The sequence below is a fragment of the Papio anubis genome, chromosome 2, assembly GCF_008728515.1.
Source record: "Papio anubis isolate 15944 chromosome 2, Panubis1.0, whole genome shotgun sequence".
Taxonomy (NCBI): Eukaryota; Metazoa; Chordata; class Mammalia; order Primates; family Cercopithecidae; genus Papio; species Papio anubis.
This window is the reverse complement of record NC_044977.1, coordinates 70800671-70825326: the sequence shown is the minus strand read 5'-3', so window position 1 is coordinate 70825326 and position 24656 is coordinate 70800671. Positions and strand designations below refer to the sequence as shown.

The 24656-nt window shown below is 41.4% G+C and overlaps 1 protein-coding gene and 1 pseudogene across 1 annotated transcript in view; both read right to left on the bottom strand.

Annotated features, from left to right (window-relative positions):
* Positions 1–24656, bottom strand: part of FRMD4B (FERM domain containing 4B) — a 361154-nt gene that overhangs the window by 284306 nt on the left and 52192 nt on the right. The gene's annotated exons all lie outside the window — the stretch shown is intronic.
* LOC101015648 lies at positions 8786–14779 on the bottom strand (annotated as a pseudogene).

Below are 24656 nucleotides of genomic sequence, written 5' to 3'. Positions count from 1 at the left end.
CATGGTTTGGAAAAACACGCTTGTAATCAGAGCCAGCGTACTTGGTAGATTCTACTCTTATTACCTAGGGAGAATGTGGGTCTTCCATGAGGTGGCAAAAAAAACCAGTCTAACCTTGAAGCTGATGGGCTGGTTTAAAAAAAAAAGGAGTCTAATTTGCTCCAAAGACCCACTGCTTCCGATTCACAAAGATGTCATTTAAAACTGGTTTGAAGAACACCTGCCTGCTGATTCATTCTGAAATGGGGAATCAACTCAGAAGCATCTGATCCTTACAAACCTCTAGGGCACACACACTTCCTGAGACTCTGAATGTGCTTAACTTCCTGCTAAACACACAGTGCTTTATGTGCTAACAAAACGCAATAAATACACCGTTGGTACTTCTATGTTTATGATCCACTGCCTTTTTTCTTGCAGCGATCTTGTAAGAATTTCACTTCATATTTTTATTATTCTCACTGCATACTAATACTTCAAACATTTCAGTAAATTATGGTTCTCTGGTTCCTACTTCAGAATCATTTAACTGATTTAATGAGCTCTGTCTAATTATTGCATTTCACCTTTCTTATTAAAGTGCAGCAGTGTTTTGGCTGAAATAGCTGGTAATAGCTCAAATACTCAGAAAGGAAAAAAAATGAGGATGGATAATGCAGGACTCACTACAGCGCATTTTATGCTAGACATAATTTTTAAGAATATACAGATATATGTATACCTTAATCCACTCATACATTCATTACATATTTATAAAATGCCTGTATGTGCTATGCATTTGTGAAAGATACCAGAACAGCTTTAATGGTGCTTTCTTAGACTGGCATCCTTTTATCAGGGGCACAAAACACACTGATTAAAAACTCTGGAGTCAGACTGCATATATTGAAATCTTGGCTTCACCATTAGCCATGTGACCTTGGGCAAAACAATGAGCCAATCTGTGCCTCAGTTTTCCCATCTGCAAAATGAGAGTTAAAGTATTAATAGCACCTACCTCCACAGGACTGTTGTGGGCATTAAATTAGTCAGTACATACATAACATGTCAAAAGACTACCGGGGCCTAACAGGCACTTGGTAATTGTTACCTCTTTTGTGTTCCCTATTGAATTGTTCTGGTCTATAACAAACTCACAGCAACTGTAGGTGTCTCTATCTACTTATCTATTTAAGTAGTTATCCATTATTTATTTTTATTTATTGTTTACCTCCATCAAATTACAGGATACATGAAGAGAGAGACTAAATGCCCAGTGCCCGGCATTGTGCTTGGTTATAGTAAGGCACTAGTAAATGTTTGTTGAATGAATGAACCAAGGAATAAATGATTCTCTGTCAGCATGCATGACCCCTCTCATTCCCCACAGCCTTTCGCTTCAGAGATTTCTATCACACATGTCTATCATATGCCATTTGTTGGAAATTCCACATGGTTTTATACCCAGATGGTGCCCGTGACAAAGGGAAGGCGTATTGGCATGCGTGAAAGTTACGATGCCAGATGACAAGCCAATTCACTGTATTATTCATCATCAAATGTTGTTGGCCAGAGAACCGACTGCTGTCTGCTGAGATCCACAATGGTCAAATGAAGAGGCTGATTTTTAACGGAAGGTAGTAGCATCTTTAGAGAGATAGGGTGATGTGGTAGGAAGATGAGGTTTAAAAAGTGAGATGTTCCTCAGTCTTGTCTCGGCTTAGCAAGGTTGGGCAAGTCACTTCACTCTTTGGGGCTCTCGGATTACTGTATTTGTAAACGGAGGACACAAATTGTCATCAGTAATTCCCAAAACTGGTTGCACACCAGAATCTTCTGGAAAGCTTTTTAAAATACAGTTTCTTTTTGGCTAGCAGGAGGCAAATTTTTAATATAAAGGGCCAGATATTCCAGGTTTTGCAGGCCATCTGATCTCTGTCACAACTACTCAGACTTGACTCTGCCATTATGTAACCAAAGCAACCACAGACAATATGGAAACAAATGGGTGTGTCTGGATTTGACCAGGTTGCCCACAGGACACAGCTTCCCGAGCCCTCCTCTAGGCCATCTGTGGCCTCCCAGCCTAAGAGCCAGTTCTCTGCATATTTACAAAAGATCCTCTAAGTGACGTCAGCAGCAGAGATGTTTGTGAACCACCAGATACATGATCCATAGGGCTCCTTCCAGCTCTAATTGGAGCTGAGATTCTACATTTCTTATTTTCACCATGAGAAACGGCTATTCTTGGTCAACACTATCTAAACAATAATTCTCATATTCTTTCAAATGCATCACATTTGGATATTAGCTTTCTATATCGGAAGTTTTTGGTCTCTCAAAATTCAATTTGCTACTCTACCAGGAAGAGTCTGAATAGTTCCTTCCATTGTGTTTAGATCTAAAGCACCTCTCTGTGTGTGTGATATCCCCGTCAGTTCTTTGTAAGTGACATTTTCATTAAGTTGCAAACTAGAGGTTTAATATTATCTCTTTAAGGCAATAAAGCACACGGTACACACCTCTACTTTAAGAAACAAAGACACATAAAAATGTGAAATTGGTGAGGCCTGGTGGCTCAGGCCTGTAATCCCAGCACTTTGGAAGGCCGAGGTGGGAGGATTGCTTGAAGCCGGGAGTTCGAGACCATCCTGGGAAACATAGTGAGACCCCCATCTCTAAAATCAATAAATCAATAAATAAAAGTAACCAGGCTGGGCAACACAGTGAGACCTCCATCTCTAAAATAATAAAAATTATCCAGGCACACACCTATAGTCCCACCCACTCGAGCAGCTGAGGTGAGAGAATCACTTGAGCCCAGGAGTTTGAGGCCATGGTGAGCTATGATTACACCACTGCACACCGCCCTGGAGGACAAAGTGAGACTCTGTCTCAAAAGAAAAAAAGAAAAAAAAAAAAGAAACAGATCATGGACTCTTAAAATAAACAGTGAAATTATGAAACAGTTAAGGGGTGTTTATAGTATTTGGGCTAGGCTAGGATTTCCTTTGTATAGAAAACCTCTTTTCTACTGAAATCATGACTGTCAGGTGATAATACATCCTTTATTTTTCCACGACGGCCCCAGTTTTTACCTGTTGTCTCTGAGCAATTAACAGAGTGCCACCTTTCCCTCTCAAAAGTGCCCCGTTTGGACGATACATAACATGGTATCATCCTTCCTGTAGGTGAAATAGCCAAAATGATTGCTCCATTTATTTTATACTTGGTAAGAGGCAGGCCTGCTCTGGGGGCCTTCTCTATGTTATCCCAATGAATCCTCACGATATTTTGCTGATGGGTGATGTCCTAAGGTTGGGTCTCTCTAAAAGCAGACCCTGAGGCAAGGAGTCAGGGACGAGGAATTTTTCTGGGAAATATTACCAGGAAGCATAGGTAGGGAAGTGAGGAATGGAGTAAGGGAAGGGAAGGATGCCAAAACATGGTGCCTTCGTGAACAGTAACCAGAGCCGCAAGTAACCAAAGTTCAGTATTGCCGGGAACTGTCTGAGACTGTGTGAGCATGCCTCAGAATGTTCCCATGGATGGGCTAGAAGGCTGCAGTTTTATCCTGCAGTTTTACTCCTCATTGGTTGAGGGTCACTCCTGGAGATGTTCCGTCCCTTTCCTGATGTATGGCCTGTGCCATAGTGAGAAGCAGTTCACTCCTATGGCTAGAGAAAGCCCTCAGGTAAAAGACACAAACAGCCTTGTCAGTGTGCGTGAGAACTGTCTGAAGACAACTTCTGGGGTAGGCCCAGGGCCACTAACAGCACAGCTACAGGAAGAATGAGGCTTGGCAAGGTTACGTCACTTGCCCAGAGCTACATAATTGGTGGGTGGTAGAGACAGGATCTTGACTCATGCATTCAGCTCTGCAGAGCTTACCCTTAGCCATGCATAGACCTCCCTGTGCCTACACCTGAGTCACTTGTGCATCACCCAGTATCTGTGCACTGGCCCTGTTTCTGTCCTGAGAGGCCCTGGCAATGGCTCGCTGTACAGCCAGGGAGCCAAGGCCTCTGCCACAGCCACCGACTGAGGTACTTGTGGCAGGCGATTCCTCCTGGTCTCTCAGGGAAATGATCGATGAACTCTTCTTCCTCTCTCCCCCTGCACTTCTCAGAAGCATAATAATTTCATATGGCTTCTCCCAAGACACCCCTAGAAGACCATGTAGTCAGCTTGTCACAAAGCCAGCTTTCTCATCTATGAGGCACTTCCTTGTATTCACCTCCTTGCCCTCCCTGCTCACTCGTTATTCACACTCACACGTGCTTCCCTGGGATTGCACTCTGCAATAAAGGGCTAGTACCCAAGCTCTCATTTTGTAATGGAACTTAATCTGCATGCAGTAAGTTTTGACAAATGCCTACACCTATGTGACCCACCCTTGCATCCAGATCTAGACCAACCATCAGCCCAGGAAGTTTCCTTAGGCCCCTCACCAGTCAATCTGCTCTTCTCACATTCCCAGGCAACCACTGTTCTGATTTATTTCAGCATCAAGCTTCACCTGTCCTAGAATATCATATCAATGGAATCGTGGAATCTAACACATACAGTTTTGCCTGCGGGATCTGTTTTTCGGGGAACCTGGGTGAGGTTCTAACTTGGTATATTTTGAGTTTTTCTCATAATTCTGGTCCATTGAAGTACATGTACCATACATCACTTCCATGGTAGACCAAAATAATTACAAATACTGCTATTTAAAGTTCATGACCAAAATATTTTCATGTAATGAGTGATATTCAAAGCAATGACCTGAGTGTATCACAGATCCTATTTTTTTATCTTCATAGTAAGTCTTTAGGATAGCTATTATCTTTGGCTTATAGACTAGGAAATTAAGGCTCCAGTTAGGCTGAGTAGTGACTTGAGATGACACAATGTAATAGAGGCAGGGTTGGGATTTGAGCCAGACTGCATCTGACTCCAAGTCTTATGCTCTTTCATAAAATACTCTACTTATATAAGTTATCCGAAGAGAAACTCCTCAACTATTAGTAACCATGACTCTAAGGAAGTCCATAAGCAAACTTTGGCGCATAATGCATAAAGCTAAAGGTATAAGGAAATTTGCAAAAGGAGGACTCTCTCTGCACAAAGAAATGACTGCCTTATCTCCTAAGTACAGCTTTGAAAGGCTCTCTATTAGAGATCCACCCAGTAGAAAGATTACTGGGTATCACAGAAGATGACGAATCACTTATTCCCAGAGCAGGCGGGTTCCTGAAACACTATTCTGGAAGCAAGAGGGAGTAAACAGTGAATAGGTGAAGCCTCACCTTGATTCATTTGGAAAAGTACACTATACCCTTTACTTAACTCATGTACCCATTCAAACATATTTGTGGGGCAACTACCATGTGCATACTCTGCTGCTCCCAATTCTGAGGTTATAGCAGCAAACAAGGCTGACTTTCTGAATAAATGATCAACTGATCTGTGTTAAACTTTTGCTTATAGTAATTTAAAATACATGCTGGTCACTTTTTTTTGCCCATCAATACCTATTCTGTCAGAAATGGGAAGGGTATGTTGGCCAGGAAGTTTTCTGGTAACAGGACAGAGGCATTTTTTGACCATTTAGAGAGCACCTCGAAAATACGCTAGCTTGGCAGGTGAGTGCAGTGGGATAACGTAATATTAGCGGTAATATTAGCAGTGCCCTTACCCACAGACTGTGTGCAGGTCAGAAAGTAAACTGTCACCTATATATGATTACTAAGGCAGATACGGCCTGGGAATGGTGTTTTTCTTTTTTCTTTTCTCTAAAACATGAAACTGGGACTACAGATTAAGTAAAGACCATGTGATACTCAGTATGCAATGGTTTGTAAATGTTTTAAATGTGGAGACCCCTTTCTTATAGAAGTGGTCCTTCTACGACAGGAAGGAAAAACTGACAGAATTAGAATATCACTACTTTGCAGCTCTTAACGAATTAATGGATCCATCACTGATTGCTAATATCCCAGAGTGACCACCTGATGCAATGGGGCTCCTAATGCAATTCACCTATTTGCCCTCCCCCAGGCAAAACTGTATGTGTTAGATTCCACGATTCCATTGATATGATATTCTAGGACAGGTGAAGCTTGATGCTGAAATAAATCAGAACAGTGGTTACCTAGGAATGTGAGAAGAGCAGATTGACTGGTGAGGGGCCTAAGGAAACTTCCTGGGCTGATGGTTGCTCTAGATCTGGATGCAAGGGTGGGTCACATAGGTGTAGGCATTTGTCAAAACTTACTGCATGCAGATTATGTTCCATTACAAAATGAGAGCTTGGGTACTAGCACTTTATTGCAGAGTGCAATCCCAGGGAAGCAGGTGTGAGGGAACACACACCATCAACAAATTAGTCTTGAGAAAACAAAACTGAACCTGAATCTTAACAACTATCTTGATCCAACTACCAACAAGCAAAAAAAAGAACACTGAATTACAACATGGCAATGAAATTAGCAAAATTCAGGCTGTGAGAAACTCCGCAGGCCAAATAACCAATTTTCTTCAATGTCTAAACTGCAAGGGGAAATAAAAAGATGGAGGGAAAATTTACAGATTAAAAGAGGCTTTATAGACATACCAACCAATCCCCAAAAGCTGATGTTATTTGGACCTTAATTCAAAAACAATCTTCAGCCGAGCACGGTGGCTCACACCTGTAATCCAGCACTTTGGGAAGCCAAGGCAGGCGGATCACGAAGTCAGGAGATCAAGATCATCCTGGCCAACATGGTGAAACCCCATCTCTACTAAAATGCAAAAATAGCCAGGCGTGAGTGGTGGGCTCCTAGCTGAGGCAGGAGAATGGTGCAGGAACCCAGAAGGCGCGGATTGCAGGAGCTGGGATTGCACCACGCACCCAGCCTGCGGATGAGTGAGGTGACTCCATCCAAAAACTTCAGAAAATACAAAAATTCCATGAGACATTTAGGTTAACATTATCGATTTATCTTTTTAAAATTATTATTATACTTTTAAGTTCAGGTACATGTGCACAACATGGTAGTTTCACTTCTATAAGTATACACGCGGACATGTTGGCTTCTGTTGCACCCATCGACTCGGCCATTTACATTAGGTATTTTCTCCCACGCTGTCTCTCCCAGCCCCCACTCCTCCGACAGGCCCCCTGCAGGTTCCCCACCCTGTAAGCCCCACATGTGTTCTCATTGTTCAATTCCCACTCTGAGAATATGCGTGCCTGCTCTTTTCTGTCTTTCTCTGATAGTTTGCTGAGGAATATATTTCCAGCTTCATCTATGTCCCTGCAAAGGACATGAACTCATCCTTTTTCACAGCTGCATAGTCTTCCATGGTGTATATGTACCACATTTTCTTTTTTTTTTTTTTTTTTTGAGACGGAGTCTCGCTCTGTCCCCCAGGCTAGAGTGCAGTGGCGCGATCTCGGCTCACTGCAAGCTCTGCCTCTTGGGTTCACGCCATTCTCCTGCCTCAGCCTCACGAGTAGCTGGGACTACAGGCGCCCGCCACCGCGCCCGGCTAATTTTTTGTATTTTTAGTAGAGATGGGGTTTCACTGTGGTCTCGATCTCCTGACCTTGTGATCCGCCCGCCTCGGCCTATGTGCCACATTTTCTTAATCCAGTCTATCATTGATGGACATTTGGGTTGGTTCCAAGTCTTTGCTATTGTGAATAGTGCCACAATAAACATACGTGTGCATGTGTCTTTATAGTAGAATGATTTATAATCCTTTGGGTATATAACCAGTAATGGGATGGCTGGGTCAAATGGTATTTCTAGTTCTAGATCCTTGAGGAATCACCACACTGTCTTCCACAATGGTTGAACTAGTTTACAGTCCCACCAACAGTGTAAGAGTGTTCCTATTTCTCCACATCCTCTCCAGCATCTGTTGTTTCCTGAATTTTTAATGATCGCCATTCTAACTGGTGTGAGATGGTATCTCATTGTGGTTTTGATTTGCATTTCTCTGATGACCAGTGCTGATGAGCATTCTTTCATGTGTCTGTTGGCTGCATAAATGTCTTCTTTTGAGAAGTGTCTGTTCATATCCTTCACCCACTTTTTGATGGGGTTGTTTGTTTTTTTCTTGTCAATTTGTTTAAGTTCTTTGTAGATTCTGGAAATTAGTCCTTTGTCAGATGGGCAGATTGCAAAATTTATTCTCATTCTGTAGGTTGCCCGTTCACTCTGATGGTAGTTTCTTTTGCTGTGCAGAAGCTCTTTAGTTTAATTAGAAACTGGATTATTCTTAAGTGTTAAAGGTATGATATTGTTTTTGTGGAAAAACAGTCCTTATCTTTTGAGGATACACACTGAAATATTTTCAGAAAAATAATACGATATATGAGATGTGCTTCAAAATAATAAGGAGGGGAGAAATGGGGTACTGATATAGCACAGTCGGCCATGAGTTGATAATTGTTGAAACCTGCGTGCTGGATACAGGAATGATAATCATACATTTTGCCTTTGTTTATGTTTGTATTTTCTCATAACACAAAGTTAAAATCAACAAACAGAAAAGCAAAAAACTTTTTTTGTTGTTTTGTTTTTTTTTTTAGACAGGATCACTCTGTCACCCAGGCTGGAGTGCAGTGGCTCAATCATGGCTCACTACAGCCTTGACCTACTGGGTTCAACTGATCCTCCCATCTCAGGCTCCTGAGTAGCCAGGACTACAGGCATGCACCACCACACCCAGCTAATTTTTTATTTTTATTTTTATTTTTTATAGAGTCAGGGTCTCACAATGTTGCCCAGGCTGATCTTGAACTCCTGGGCTCCAGCCATCTGCCCACCTTCTCTTCCCAAAGTGCTGGGATTACAGGTGTGAGTCACTGTGCCTGGCTAGAAGTCTTTTAAAAAATGAAACCTTAATGAGAATCCCAGTCTTCTGCGCAAAGCAAAAGTTAGAAAGCCAGAACATGCTTATTTGTCCCCATCTCTCTCCCCTAGAGGTCCTGCTATGGTTTCTAAGGCACTGGTGAGATGGAAAGAGCATGGGCTTTGGAGCCAATGAGAAGTGGAGGTACTCTCTGGGTCTGCAATTTGACATGTCACTTTGGTTCTCTGAGCTCAACTTTCCCATCTCTGGAAAGAAGCCAATAAAGCTAAGAAATACTTCACCAAGAAGCACTTGTGACTTATTAAGAGAAGTAGCATCTGAGTAGTAAATAACTGGCATTATTTGGACACAAATCCATCTGCCTCTTAAAATCCACGCTCACAACTACCACACTACACAGTCTTCTAGAGTGGCAACTGACTGTTTGTGAATTGGCTGTGGAGATTCATAGCCAGTAGAGACCTAGGTTCAAAAAAGTTGTTTCACTCATTGTAGGCAGTGAAACCTGTGGTCCTCCAAATCAAGCTTCCCATGTTTCAATCCTAGCTCTCCCATTACCAGCTACATGACTGAGCAAGTCACTTGACCTTGTCAAGCCTCCACTTTTAATTCTATAACATGGGTTAATAAAAGAATGTGCCTAGGGTTTTTTGTGAGAAATAAGTGACACAATCACAACTGTAGTGTCTCAGCTCTTCTCAACCCCAGTATATACCTCCCATCTCCAGAAGAAGAATATGACTAGTCTGTCCAAGCACCACATTCTCCTGATCATGACTGGTTTAGGTGTGGGTACAGAATCCATGCTAGGTAAATGGGATCCTAGCAGGGGACCTTCTGCTACAAATACTAAAAAGGAGGGTGCTGTTTCCTTTTGGACACTGAAGAAATAGGAGTCAGTCAGGAACTATTAGGTACCGACCAATGTGGAAAAAAGCAGAACCAAGGGATACACTCACCTGGGCCTAAAGCTACCCTGAGAAGTTTTAGTCACACCAGCAAATAAATTCTCCTGTTGGTGTAAGCCATTCTGAACTGATTAACAGAGTTTTTGACAAAGAGTACATGTGCAATAAATGTTAGCTATCACTTGAAACATGAAAACAGACCAAATTTTTCCTGCTACCTTTTATTCTGTTGCTTTGCTGGGATTATTTCTTTTTATTTAAAGTTTTATTTTTTTAAATTACGGGTCATTTCAGACATATGCAAAAGCAGAGAAAAAAGTATCACGAACCCTCATGAACTCCAACAATTATCAATTCATGAATAGTCTTGTTTGGACTACGTCCCTCCCACTTATTTCCTTTTTCCCTTTTCATTTATATTTTTCAGATCCTTTTATAGTGTTTTCTTGCATAGCAGACACTGTTGATGGCCTACCCATCACTCATTTCCCAGTTATTCTACCCGGTGATGTTTATTTCTTAAGCTCTCTCATGCAGCCAGAGATACGGACCTGTTTGTATTCAAATCCTAGAGATGGACCTGTTTGGCCTAGGGGTAATTTCATTTCCCTGGTCAGTAACAGGGTCAGGAATGCAATAAATATTGGGTGTTGAAACTTGAAAGGGACACTACTGGGGAAGGGAGATACTTATGGACAATTTTCTGCTCTTAAGGAGCAGCCACAAAAAAAATGTCTCTCTTTTTCCTTTGACTTCTATCCCGTCTGGACGTGATGCTCAGAACTGGAGCAGCTATATTTGCTACTAGCCTGAAGATGAAGCTATTACCAAAGATGACAGAGGATAGGGGGAAGGAAGCTGAGACCTTAATATTATTAAGCAACTGAGGCAAGCAAGCTGAGGGACTGCTCCACCTCTGGACTTGCTGTTCTGAGAGTTAAAAATCTGCTTCATTGTGCAAATCTGTTTAAGTACAGGTATCTGTTAATTGCTGCTGAAAATAACCAACTTTGCCGTCAATACAGACCTATGACCTGTATAGTCTGAGTTTCAAAAGCTGAGTAAGGAATCGTATTGGGATGATGTAACAAAGATACCCTAAAATACAGTGACTTCAACCAGATAAAAGTTTATTTCTTTCTTATGTTAAGAGTTTTCAGAGGTGTTCCTGGACAGGTTAAGGCAGCTCTACCATCATCAGGGCACAGTTTCATCTGCCATCCTTAGCATCCAGCTTCTCATCTCAGTCAGCTGTTCCGACTCCTACCAACACATACATGCAGACACCCAATCCCTTTAAAAAGAAAACCTATAAATTAATCTCACACATCTCACTTAGTGACATGGCTGCAACCAATTGCAAGGGAGGCTTGGGGATGTAGTTGTTACTCTGGGTGGCCATTTGCCAGTTCTATTACTACAAGGAAAAGGTAGAAATAAATATTGGAACATAGCTGCAATGGTCATAAGGAGTCATCAGAATGCAGTATAGGAAGTCTCAGCTAGAGAAGAAGCAGAGAGGGTTAATTTGATTTAGTTCAACTGACTCTTTAATTAAAACAACTCAGAAATGTAAGCAAAATTTCAAAGAAATGTTCTTAAGTGCCTCCCCACATGATTTAGCAGAACTTATTTACTTAGATATAGGTAAAAGTACACATCCCTTTCATCTTTTCTTTTTAGGTGAATCCCAGAAGGATCTCAGCAATCAGCAATACCTTGCTGGCCCAGTTTATTACCTTCTGTATATGAAATAACTGAACTTCACTGATTTTCCTTGATTTCAAATCTCTTTTCCTCAGTTAAACTGCATGACAATGGTTTAATTATACTTTGCTCACTGGTCACGAGAATCCCATAGCAAGCCCCTACTCCACAAGATTGTTACTAATCACAGTAATTCAATTTATGGAAAAATAAAGACAGACAAATAGAGAAAAAGGATAGAGCTAAGAGCACAGCATTCTACAGCCCAGCTGAAATAGCTGTTGATAAAGGTTTTGTATAATTAAGATACAAGCGAGACTTTGATTTAGCGCCAGCAGGTTTTAAATGATGCATGAGAAGCCACCAAAGCAAATCCCTTTCTCTATGGTCCCCTCAGGGTCAAGTACCTTGTTTCAATTATAATTTCACCAAATTGCTGTGTTGCAGTGAATGTTTCAGATTAACAGCAGCATAGCACAGTTCTCTGTGGGACATAATCAGAAAATCTAGTTCAGAGGTTTGTTGAAATATACCCCAAGACACCCAGCTGCAAAACACATTAGAGACTCCAAGATGATGGGAATATTTCGGACTGGTATTCTCCAAAGAGATTACTTTTGCAGAAAACAAGTTTATTATTTATGGTGGTAAATAAGATTTCTCAGTGCAGCCAAAGAGGTTTCTTGCAATTACATTGAGAAGGCACCACAGTGCAGTCCATTATGGAAATCATATTTACATTAATAGGGAAAGCTTTTGTTTTGCCAAGATGTGTATTTCTTTCTAAAGCATACTCATGATGAGTTTGGAAGAGATACTAAAATGTTTGGTTTGTCTTTTCATTCCAAATGACTCTATTCCTTGGAGAAGCATTTTGTATAGTAAAACACCATTTTGCGAGTTCTTCTTCAAATTACCAGTCTAGTTTTTTTTTTTTTTTAATTTAATGCTTTATTTGAGAAGAAATAATTTCATTTCTAGGTGGTCTTTGGTATGTCCAAAGAACAAAGAGAAGGTTGAGGGTTTTATTTAAAAAGAAGAATGTTACTTGCGGTCTTAAGAGAAAGTTCATTGGTATTAGTAAAGCTCTGGGAAGCTGGGAAGCTCCAATTGGTGGGCAATGGCCACAGGTAAATTAGTCCTAGTGTTGCAACAAGTTATCTCAGCAGCTGTAGACAAAACTGGTCTCAGGCTACGGCAAGCAGTTTGAGTAGCCAGGCTCAAAGAGAACTACATTCCTAGGGCAAAGTTATATGTCCTAAGTACTTTTTCCCCTAACTTTTTGACTCTGTTTCAATTGGGCATGACAAGAATGACCCGATTCATATGATCAATTTGCACAATTATAATAAGAGAATCAGCACTTAGGCTAAATAAGTAGTGGTAAAACCATCCCACATGGCCAGCAGGCTTGAAACAATAGAATTTAGTCAAATAATGATTACCTGCATCAGCAATACTGTCCATCTAGGTAGTTTCCCAAGTGATTTTTGCCAACACTCCAATTCTACACGCAGTAAACACGAACTGTAAATGTTAAGAAATTGCCCATGGCATAATAACCATCTTCCCAACTTCTCATATCTTAAGGCTACTTCTTTTTCTAATCATTTGAAGTCACAGAGAAGGTAAGATTCTCTCAAGGGGTTTGGTGAGGTGTTTTTTTTTTGTTTTTTTTTTTCCCCAAAGCTTTATTCCTTAGATAATATCTTTGTAATCAAATAGACTGGGCTAAGTCTCAGCCTCATTCCTTGTCAACTGGATCACTTCAGAAAAGTGTTTTAACTTCTCCAAATGCTAGTTTCCTCCACTATAATATGAGGATAGTTAACACTGACCATGAAGGGTGATCATAAGGATTAATGAGATAAGGTGTGTAAAGCTAGCCTCACTCATGGCAACGGTCACTGCTCAGCAAGAGAATGCAGCCCTTATCACTCTATTGCTGAGATTTTTATTAACTAATCTTTTGCCTTATTAATTTCATGACCCCTTCTTAAATAGGTTAGTGTCAGAAGAAGATCCTATAATGTCAATGTGTGTCCTATAAAGGTTAGTTAGGACTCCAAGATATCTCAAACTTAATTGTTCATATCCCCATTTAATGATTCTTTCCTTTTTTCCCCCAAAATAAATGTCTCTTTTCTAAGCTCTAAGTGAAGAGCATGTGACCATTCCTCAATGAGCTCCTTTATATGTTTTGGATTGTTTGGTTGAGAACCAGCTTGAGTACTTTTTAGAAAAATTGTGGGGATTTCACCATCCACTCTCTTCTGACTCAGAATATGGAATTTGTTCAGTGTGCTTTAAAAAAATCCACATTTCTGTTTCAGGTAAAGAAAAACATCTGTGTTGGGCAGAAGTGTTTCTCCACCTCTAGTAGTCTCAGGTACTAAGGTCTCAACTGACTCCAAAGAGTTATTGCTTCTCTGCAGATTCCTTTGGGGGCTCTATTTATTCTACTTTCTCCCCTCACTGGTAAAATTTGTCCTCTTTTTTTTTAAAAAAACAAAAAAAAACAAACAAAAAAAGAGAACTTGCTTTTACTTGCAAAGATTCTCTGAGCCTCTTTGACAGCTAGAAATGATCCTTCCATGGAGACTCTTCCACTGGCTTCCAAAGGACTGAAGCTTAAAGTTGGGAATTTCTTTGTCAGGTTCATTACCAGAATTTCTAGAGTAACTTCACTTCCAAAAACAGAAAGATCAAGGATAGCATTTACAGAGCTGAAGATCTTGTCACTAAAATGAGAGACTGTGAGTTCAGCATGTCTTCCTTGTTAGCTGGTGTTTCTTTTGTCTGATGACATTTTCTGCAACTTTTTTTTTCTTTGCATATTACAGATGTAAACTCCCTTGGATTCTTGTTGGATATATCACATCTTCAGCATCTCCACCCTCATTCTTAATATCTTGGAAGGGCCTCTTCACTAATACAGCCAATAATTGATCACTAAAAAGGCCAACCAGAAGACCAGCCAATTACAACTGTTCTTTCAAAGCTTTGGATTCCTTGACATTCAAAACTGATACCCTTCTGATGTTTCCATTTCTGGCCAATGCACCAAAATGTTACAGTTTTGCCAATGCACCACAGTGTAGCAGTCTCTCATAGCCAGCAGCCTGAGATGTCACCCAGAAGTTCTCTGTCTCACTATCAAGAAAGTTAAGGAGTGTGGATACCAAGGGTGAGGTTGGAGTGAAAGTTTAATAAGTGAAAGAAGAAAGATCTCCGCTGCAGAGAGGGGACCTGGAAGAGGGTTGCCACCAGTCCGGTGTTACGAGGACATCCCATGGGGACTTGCCATGGGTCAAATGTTCAGGTATTACCATATTGGGCATATTGGGAGTAGAGTGCTCCAAAGGACCAGAAGTTTTATCCATACCAATGGCTGTAGTAGCATGTCCAAGCCTTCAAGTGAGTCTTTCTTTTTTTTTTGACTTGGGGGGTGGAATCTTATTTTTGACTAATTCCCTCTGAGCATTATTTCTAAAGAAGAGAAATTTAAGATCTAACTTCCATATAGGGGGGTTATACTCATTAATCCCACTCCGTATGACTGCAAATTGAAGAGAAATGATATTCCCCAAAGGAATGAAGGCTGGAGGAAAACCTTTAACCCTTCTCTCCAGGGGTAATTTATCTGACAAGGATGGCAGAAGACCAATTATTGGCCTCTGCTTTCTTTGGCCTTCTCTCTTCCTATACTCCATACCTCCAGTAAGCATGTATGTATTCTTGGGCTTGACAAGGGTGAGGTCAGGTACAATCTTCTATCCAACTGGTGGCTCTGTCCACTCTACCAAGTCAACTCTTCCCAAGTTTAGACTCCAAAGTCCAGTTACAGGGTTACAATATAATAAAGTACATTTCGACTTCCAGTCTAAACTACATTCTACAATTTGGCTTCATTGGCAATGCAGCACATATCTGAATCTCCATCTCACTCCTCATTCTGAACCTGGAGATTTGATTATCTTCCACAAACCCCATACCTGATATGATGTTCATATAGCCATCTTGCATTTGACCCTAATTTGCCTCTCCAGCCATATCGATCTCTCTTTTAATCATTCGAGTATATATACTTTTATTTCCCCAACATCCTCAGGTTTTTGTGTCCACTGAAGATTTAACTGGTGGCTTATAATTCATCCACGTGGGCATTCACAGTGTTTTTAAATAATGAGTTTAATACAACTAATATAATTTAAGAAAATCTGTCGTTGCTGAATATGACATAAAAATTTAGGTGAAAAGCAAAGTAGCTTTGGGCAAGGGGTTGAAGAAGCCACCCTACACAAGGTTTAGTCAATAAGGAGAAAACCCAGTAAATCCAACAGGAGAAGGCTGCTTCTACTAGTCCCACCTCTAACAAATGTTATTGGTCTTTCAAGGGTTTGCTCTTAGGTTCCCAAACTTCTCCCATCCGAGCCTTCTCCTATCCTGCAACGTAACTTCTCTTCTCCCTCTTTTCCAACCTTCCCTACACAATTCAAAAATTAGAGATGCCCTACGGTCATCCAATTCTCTTCTAAACTGCCAATGCCCAAGGGTTGGTAAAGTCCACCAGTGATCTATGCAATGGTCTGAATTACTTGCTCTCCTCTGTTTTCTCATCTTCAGCCTGGTCTTAGCTCATGTATTGCTACAGAATCTTGAATACATGTGACAGAAACCTGTTCTAGCAAACCAAAGTTAATAAGAAAGAAAGGAAGAAAGAAAGGTATTGGAAAGGCTTTAGATAGTTCCCAGAATTAAAGGCAGAGTGAACAATACAATTCTGGTAGAGTAGGAACCAGGGTATATCTGGGGAAATTCAGCAGCATGAAGTTACAAATGGTCATTCCAAAACTACCATCTGAGGACCCTGAGTCAAGTTCCTGAGTAACGCTGCTCAGTTCCTGCAGTGGTTCTCGTTGTTCTAGTGTATGTTCAGTGGGGAATTGGGGATGGTTCTGTGACTGACAGTTTATTAAAATCTCCAGCCCAGAAGAAGGAAAGTCAGGGAAACAGTGGAATTCCTGGTACTTAATCTATGAGCACTTCTGTTCCCAAAGCTACAAGTCTAAATGCTACATATATGATTACAACAGCAAATGTTGAACACTGAAAAAAACCAAAGAATTACAATTAGAAGATATGTTCTAATACCCTGATTGCTTTAAACACTGGAACATCGCTGCCAATCTCGTGTGCTATTATCCATCCATTCAGTCACCATTTAGGTATATTAAGCACATGCCACATGAGGGGCAAAAGTGAAGAAGACAGACAGAGTTCCTACCTTCACAGAGACTACTGTCTGGTGTGGAAGAGGGACTATTTAACAACTGCTTAAACCAGGGATAAAATGCTATGAAAGAGGAAAGAGAGGATGGTAGGAAAGCCTATAGACAGAGCAATTCATGTGGTCCAGGAATTCTAAACGCTTTGGGAAGAAGTGGCTTTTAAGCTTAGACCGAAAGAATGTATTTGAGGGAAAAAGAAAATGTCTTGCTGTTGGTTTCTAAATTACACAATACACAGCAACGTGACATCAAGTGTATGCCCTTACCTCTTAGGGCCACAGTTCTTAATATATAAAACAGGGCCAGGTTGTTACTTACCTCATTAGTGCTGTTGTGAGGATCAGAGTCTGAGGTGTCATAAGCTAATTTCCTGACCTGTGCCTATATTTTTTCTTTGCTCATGATAGGGTTGGTTACTGAATGAGACTCAATTATATAATGATCATTTGTTACCTATCAGGACTTTTTTGGTTATAGATGAATGAACCCCAGTATGAAAATCCCTAAGCAAAAAAGGAAAGTTTAGAGAGGCTATTTTGATATTTCACATAATAGTTAGGCAGTAAGAGTGGCAGGGAGGAAGGAGGGTCTTGGAAAGGATGTAGTCAGGGGCTCAAATGCAGCCAAGACACTTAACTCTTTCTGCCTGTCAACTTCAGTTCCTGGCTCACTGACTTCTCCTATAAGGAGGAACACTTGGCCACGGCAACTCTCAAGCTTCACCTTTCACAACTTCACTCCCTGGAGAAAGAAAATCTCAACCTTTAGTGCCCCACATTCAAGAATCTGACCCCAGAGAAGGGCTTCAGTTGACCTTGTTGGAGTCAGGTACTCACCTCTGGATAAACTAGCAGTCAGCAGAAAACAGGGTACTAGAGTATAAAGCAGTGGCTCCTACAGCAACCAGGGAAATAAGGCTTCACAGAGACATTCTCAAAAGAAGGAGACACAGGCAGAGCCAAGCAGAAAATCTCATAAATGTGGACTAGATCTTTTTTTTTTTTCAATGCAAGTTCCTTCTTTAAAATGATGCAAAAGCTGCAACTAATTGAATAAACAAAGCACACAAATTCTTTTAAAAGCTGAAATTCTGTTTGGGGACAAAAATCATCACCTGGGTTTCAGAAATCACTGAACACACATTTATTAGCTTTGCTTATGCAAAAGTTTTCCTGCAGACCTGTAGTTCAATGCCCCATTCTAATTAGATGCTAGCTTTCTTTAAGGGGTAGGGAGTAGGGTGGGGGTAAAAGCTGTAATGTGATAGAGTATTTTAAAAATAACCCTAAAGAGGCACTGTTGCTGAGAGCTTCTATGTGGCCCTAAGAATATCACAGAACTTAGTAAACTAAGTTGGGAATTATGAGCCATGCCCTGGAGACCTCTGAAGTGTGTCTGCTCCCACACTTAATGATCAAAACCACACTCCCACAGGTGACTGTTTTGTGAAGATGTCTAACAAGAAATGAGAAGGAGGAGAAAAAGGGGGAAGAGGAAGAAAAGAGAGAGAGGGATTGGGAAGAAAAACGAAGGAGACAGGAAAATGACAGCAGTCTAACCGGGGCAATGCTGTAACATCTTCCTTAAAAGAGCATGTTTCATGTGAACATTTCAAACAGTGGAGATTTTTCTAGAAGCTTATTGATGCCAATTTCCTTTTAACTGAAGAATCAAATCTTTAACCAACAGTTCCTAAAATATATTAGAGGGGACAGGAAGTACATCCTTCGTCCAGGGATTGTCAAAGTGTGGGGCTTGTGCCACTGTCTGAAATGACCTCAGATGATCCCCGTAGGGGTGCCTAAATAACATGGCATCCCAGAGTAAACAGTTACTCTGTTTTGGTTCGCTTTTAATCCCTCTGAATTAATATGTGACAGTGTTTTGCACTTCTACATATTTAGTACTTCTCTAACGCCAACTCTATCCCCTGTTGTACAGAAACAGCAGATGCTCAGCTAGGCAGGAGGACCTAGAAAGAACTGAATAACACGGTGTGTTTCATTGCACTGAATATCCCAGTAATGTTCAGTTTCAATAATATCGGTCTTCCTTTGAGAGTAGGCATGTAAAGCTGCTTCCTAAAAATTTTTTTGTAGTTCAAAAAAGGCAGTACATTGAAAGAAAAATATCAACAGTGGTGGTACCAGATGTTCCAAAAGTACTCTCTTAGTTACTAAGTATGTATGTTTCTAGGTCCATGGGTCAAAAGGAAGACTCCATGTTGCCAACCCATGTCAGTGCGAGAGTAACAGTCTAATATTTTAGGTGAGAAGACTGCCTGTGGCTTCTAAGGCCTTTGCCAGAGCGTCTTGGATTTTAAAATAAATCTTAAGAGCTACTTCTTTCCTTCAGTCCAAGATTGTATTTTCCCTTATGAAGCGCTTACACTGATAATAATAAAGATTATAATGATTTAGAATCCCATAGAGGTTTCCTCTGAAAATCTTTAGTCTAAGAAGATATTTTGGAGTCTGTGATAGAAAGTATGCCAAGGTTCAGGATTTGACTAATGAAAAGCTTAAAATGGATTGTAGAACTGCCTCACCTCATATTAATGATGAAACACTGGAAAATATGGGACCATATTGGGAAATGGTCACCAAAGGGACATTTCCCTACAATTCATGCTGGGAAACTTCATGAGGAGAAGACACAGAAAACCTGGAAACTGCTGGTGGAAAAACAGTTATGGATCTCTTTGCCAACTTCTAAAAATAAAAAGCAATAAACGTCAACCAACTGTGGACCCTTATAGTTATTTTTAAAATCAACAGAAATAAAATGGAAGACTTAATTTCCATTATGATGACCTTATCAAAAGCCCCAAATTACTTTATTTGAAAGAAAATGTCACTTAAAAATAAAAACCAGTTACATTCAACAAATAAATAATGAAACCAGAACCCTGCTCAGTGAGGTTTTTGTCGGTTCAGTTTGCCGATTTGGTTCTCCTTGAAATAAAATACACCTTAGCTTTCTTTTCCCTTTAAACAAAAAATCTTGGCAACTGCATTCTCCTGTGTCTTTGAATTTCTCTTCTTTTTTATGCACGATTCTTTAAAAAAATTACCTCAAAGCCTTTTGAGCAAGGGGTAGGATGTTTTGAGCAAGGGATGGGAAGTTAAAATAATCTTAGTGCATTTATTTAGGAGATTACAAATACAAGGAGTGAAGAGCAACAGAAGAATGATTTACAGTTCAAGACAAAGAAGAAGTGGTCATAAGCTCTGTAAGGCTGACTTCCCAGTCAGATTCCCATAGGGGCTGGATGGGGAAGGTGGAGGCCTGGTTATAAGACACAATGCATTCTAGAATTCTACCAGGTGCTATTATATATTTGTACCAGGTACTATTGTTACAAGATCTTTGGTGTGTCGATTTTCTGGCTAGAAACCTCTGTGGCCAATGGTGCCTTTGCTCGAGTTCTTGTCCTGTGTCCAGGAAGACTGAGGTACACAGACAAGAGGAGGGTAAGTAAGATGAAGAGGAGCTCTATTAAGTGTTAGAACAGCTCAGAGAAGACGCACAGTGATTAGCTCCTATCTGTAGGCAGGTCATCCCATCAAATGTTCAGCTCTCAGCGGAGAGGAGTCCCTGGAGAGGGTTATTATTTTCTACAGCTGGTATTCCTGACTCTCTGCAGGACCCCCGAAGCCGGTTGTCCAGTCATCTCCAGCTATCAGCAGAAAGGATAACTCCTCTCTGCAGCTGGTAGTCTCATCGTCTCTCCATCCTGTCTGTCCTCTGCCCTGCTCTGGCTGAGCCTCAGGCTTTTATGGGCCTCAGAGGAGGGAAGTATGTGCTGATTCATCCATGGGCAGCCATGGGCAGGTCCAGAAAAAAGCACCATGAGTTCCTCCTCCAGTAGGCAGGACTGGCAGCTTGGTTCCCAGGCTTCAGGTCTGTCCCGGCCTGAAGGTGGGGCTTCTCTGGGGACTCCCCAACCTTCTCCCCAGGAGCCTGTCTGCCTGCCATGACCATCCATGGCACCCAGATTGCTGGCACCAAGGGGCACCTGCAGGCCAGTTCCCAACTGTCCTCAACCCCCCTCAGCTTCCCCTCCCATGCTCCTCTATGCCCAAAGCCCTGAGGGGTCCAGGGCAGCAGGGGGCTGGCATGTCAGCACTGCCCTGAGGGTGCACACACCTGGTTGGGCTGTGACAGTGCTTAGGTTTGGCCCCAACTCCACTCAGAGATTGGAGTGGGTGCCAGGAGTGGGGGAAGGCAAGGCAGCTAAAACAGGCACCTCAGAGCCTGCAAGGGCAAGTGGGGCCTTTGAGGCTCCCCTAAGAGTGCAGAGATGCCTTGATCTACAGCCACAGTTTGAACAGTTACAGCTGTACCAGGGTGGGGGGCTCCTGCCTGCTTTGTGAAGCAGGAGGCCCAGATCTGCAGCCAGGACTTCGGCGGCTACAGCCCCGCTCAGGAGAACAGGGCTCCTGCCTACTCTCAGTTCCCAGAAGCACAGAGGTGCCTGGGTTGCAGCCACAGCTTGGGCAGCTGCAGTTGCAACTGGGGAGCTCCCACCCCACCAACTTGGAAGGGGTAGGGCTCCCGCTTGTCCCTGGTTCCTGCTGGCTCCATGGAGCATGGCACCTGGCCCAGCCTCCTCACAGCCTGGGGTTGGGGCTCCAGGTCCTTGCTGGGCCTGGGCCAGCATACAGGGCAGGGGCAATGTTGCTGCAAGCTCCTCCTGTAGCCCTGGTGCTCGGGGTGACCCAGAGCTCCGCCTCACCTGGTGCGACCCAGCCCAACTCCATCACGGTATGGTGGCCCCCAGGGCAGTGGGCTGCAGGTTTGGGGCTGTCCACCTCCCTGTGCCCTCCCTGCAGCAGCCAGTGTGATGGCAGTAGCCACATGAGACAACCCATCGCTGCCGTCACTATTATGTATTTAGCATCTCTGTAACACCAATACATGAAGATATATGTATTCTAGAATATAATAATTACAGATGATTCTAGGTTGAGATATAATGCATTCTAGAATACAATGCATAGTGGTGGTGGACATACACATACATTGGCTACATGGGGCAGTTCAATAGAGCAATTGCATGTAGTTGCCATGTTGATCATAAAGAGTCTTGCTCTGAATTTTTCCCAAGTTGGCTGGAAATCTGCTTATTGTTGTTTTTGATATGAAACATCAGGTTTCTAACTGTTGCCAACTAATTCGAAACATTTATTTTTATTATTTTCTGTAAGTTATTGGGGTAAAGGTGGTATTTGGTTACATGAGTAAGTTCTTTAGTGATCTGTGAGATTCTGGTGCATCCATCAACCAAGCAGTATACACTACACCATATTTGTGGTCTTTTATCCCTCGCCCCCTCCCACTCTTCCCCGCAAGTCCCCAAAGTCCACTGTATCATTCTTATGCCTTTGCATCCTTATAGCTTAACTCCCCAAAACATGTTTATAAAACACTATATGGACAAAAGAAAACATATTTGTAAGTTCGATTTGGCCTGTGGATTGCTGGTTTGAATCTCTGTCACATAACTAAGCCATTAAGTCTTGGGAACTGAATCTATAACTTCACTCTGGAGTGAGCAGAAGGGGATTTACATTGAATCTTGGAAAGAAAAGGGGGAAAATGTGTATAAGGAGAAGGGAGAGACAGTGGCAGACATACTACATGGGGAGGAAAGCATAAAAGAAGCCCCGAAGCAGGAAGGCTCAAGGCATGTTGAACAAACACTGAAGAGATTAGTTTGGTTAGAAGAGAAAACCCATATACTGATGTGAGGCAAAGTAGCAAATGTTAAGAAGCAATGTTTGCTCATTTCTGCTTGCCAGAATAATTTCACAAAGCCTCTGACTCTGTGAAGATATGCAACTCTCCGGAAAGATACTTTGAAAAGACAAAACAGGATCGATAAAAGACAAAACATGTCCCTGCCCCCAAGGTCTCTTGTTTGAATCACTATATTCCCTAAAAGATAAATGACCCTAGACCTTGCCTTTCTCTATACTTAAGATAACGTCTGACAGGGTCAGTGATTATGCCACTGTAATCTATAACCAGATGTACTCTTATACCCAAACCTTGATGTGATTCTGCTTTAACGTGATTTCTGAACAAATCTGAGTGATTTTGCATGTACTGAATCTCCACCACCTGTTCTTGAGCACACTGGGCTGAAATGCTGTGCTGGAGCAGTCTCATAGAACCTCTTTAAATGGCTAATCCCAGGCTATAGGCCTGAGTCTATAGTCACCAGTAAGGCTTCTGAATAAAACTAACTTTAAATCTTTAAAAGTTTTTTTTTTTTCCTTTAGATGACACTGAGAAAGTCAGAGATAAGGCGTGTAAAGCAAATGAAGGATCAGATAGAGAAGGATCTTAAATATTAAGCTAAGAAATTTGAATTTTATTTCATAGGCAAGGAAGATTTGGGAGTCTAGAGATTGGGTTTTCCAATAGAACTAACCCAGTCTATCTCGAAGAGAAAGAGACTACAGGAGAAGAGATTGGTCAGGAGACTCCACTATCTCAGAACTGGTGGAGGCAAGAAGAATTGAAAGCTAGTGAATGAGACAGATCTATGGCAGTGGATAAATCCACAGGACTCATAATCTGTTTCCTCTTAGAAGATGTCAAAAGATCACTCTTCTGTTTGGGTCCTTTGGTATTTGCAGGCATCCTAGTGCAAATATCCAGGAAGACATTTGGAACCTGAATTTAGGAGGCTGTCTAGGGATGCTGAGGCAGTTGGAGTGCTAGCCACATGAGGATGGCCCACAGACAAAGGGAGAGGATTCACGGAGAGAGGAAGCATGAACCTGGGAAGATGAATACCCAATATCTATGTTTCTTACAGCTTACCTCAAAAACCTTGCTAAATTGAGAAATCACTACCCTTGAATTTGTGATTAAGTGATCTCAAATAAAAATGCATTCTGTTTTATTTGTATTATTGTATGTATCACCTAATTTAAGTGTGCCCATTGTAAAATTTCATCTCTTCCACCAGATTATGTTTTAAGAGGAAAAAAGAAAGAAAAGAAAAGAAAAGAAAAGAAAAGAAAGAAAGAAAGAAAGAAAGAAAGAAAGAAAGAAAGAAAGAAAGAAAGAAAGAAAGAGAGAGAGAGAAAGAAAGAAAGAAAGAAAGAAACAAAGAAAGAAAGAAACAAAGAAAGAAAGAAAGAGAAAGAAAGAAAGAAAGAGAGGAAAAAAGAGAGAGAGAGAAAGGAGCTTTGGAGTAGATATTGCCTTGTCAAGGGTGGTTAAAATGGAGCCCAGTTAAGGATCTGAGAATTACCTGAAGACTCTTTCCAGTTCTATGAGTAAATAACACCAGAGCTTTTGTCCAAAAATTCATTTTATAGCCAGAGAAATTGAAGGCCCTTCAATTCAAAATTCACCTGACAGCTATCAGTTGCTTTACCACGCAACCAGAGCTTGGCTCTCTGAAGGCTTCACATCATGTTAGAAAGATGGCACTAATTAAAAATGTACCCACCTCAGAGTCCAGAAATTAACTTCTATGGTCAACTGATTTTCTTCAAAGGTGCCAAGCCAATTCATAAGGAAAGCATAGTCTTTTCAACAAATCATGCTAAGACAACTGGATAGCCACGTGAAAAATAATAAAATTGAACCCCTACTTCATATCATATAGAAAAAACAACTAAAAGCATATCATAGACATAGCTATAACAGTTTAAGGTATAGGCCTGGCACTGTGGTTCACACTTGTAATCCCAGCACTTTGGGAGGCTGAGGTGGGCGGATTATGAGGTCAGGAGTTCGAGACCAGCCTGGCCAACACAGTGAAACCCGTCTCTACTAAAAATACAAAAATTAGCTGGGCATGGAGGCGGATGCCTGTAATCCCAGCTACTCAGGAGGCTGAGGCAGAAGAATCACTTGAACCCAAGAGGCAGAGGTTGCAGTGAGTCAAGATCGC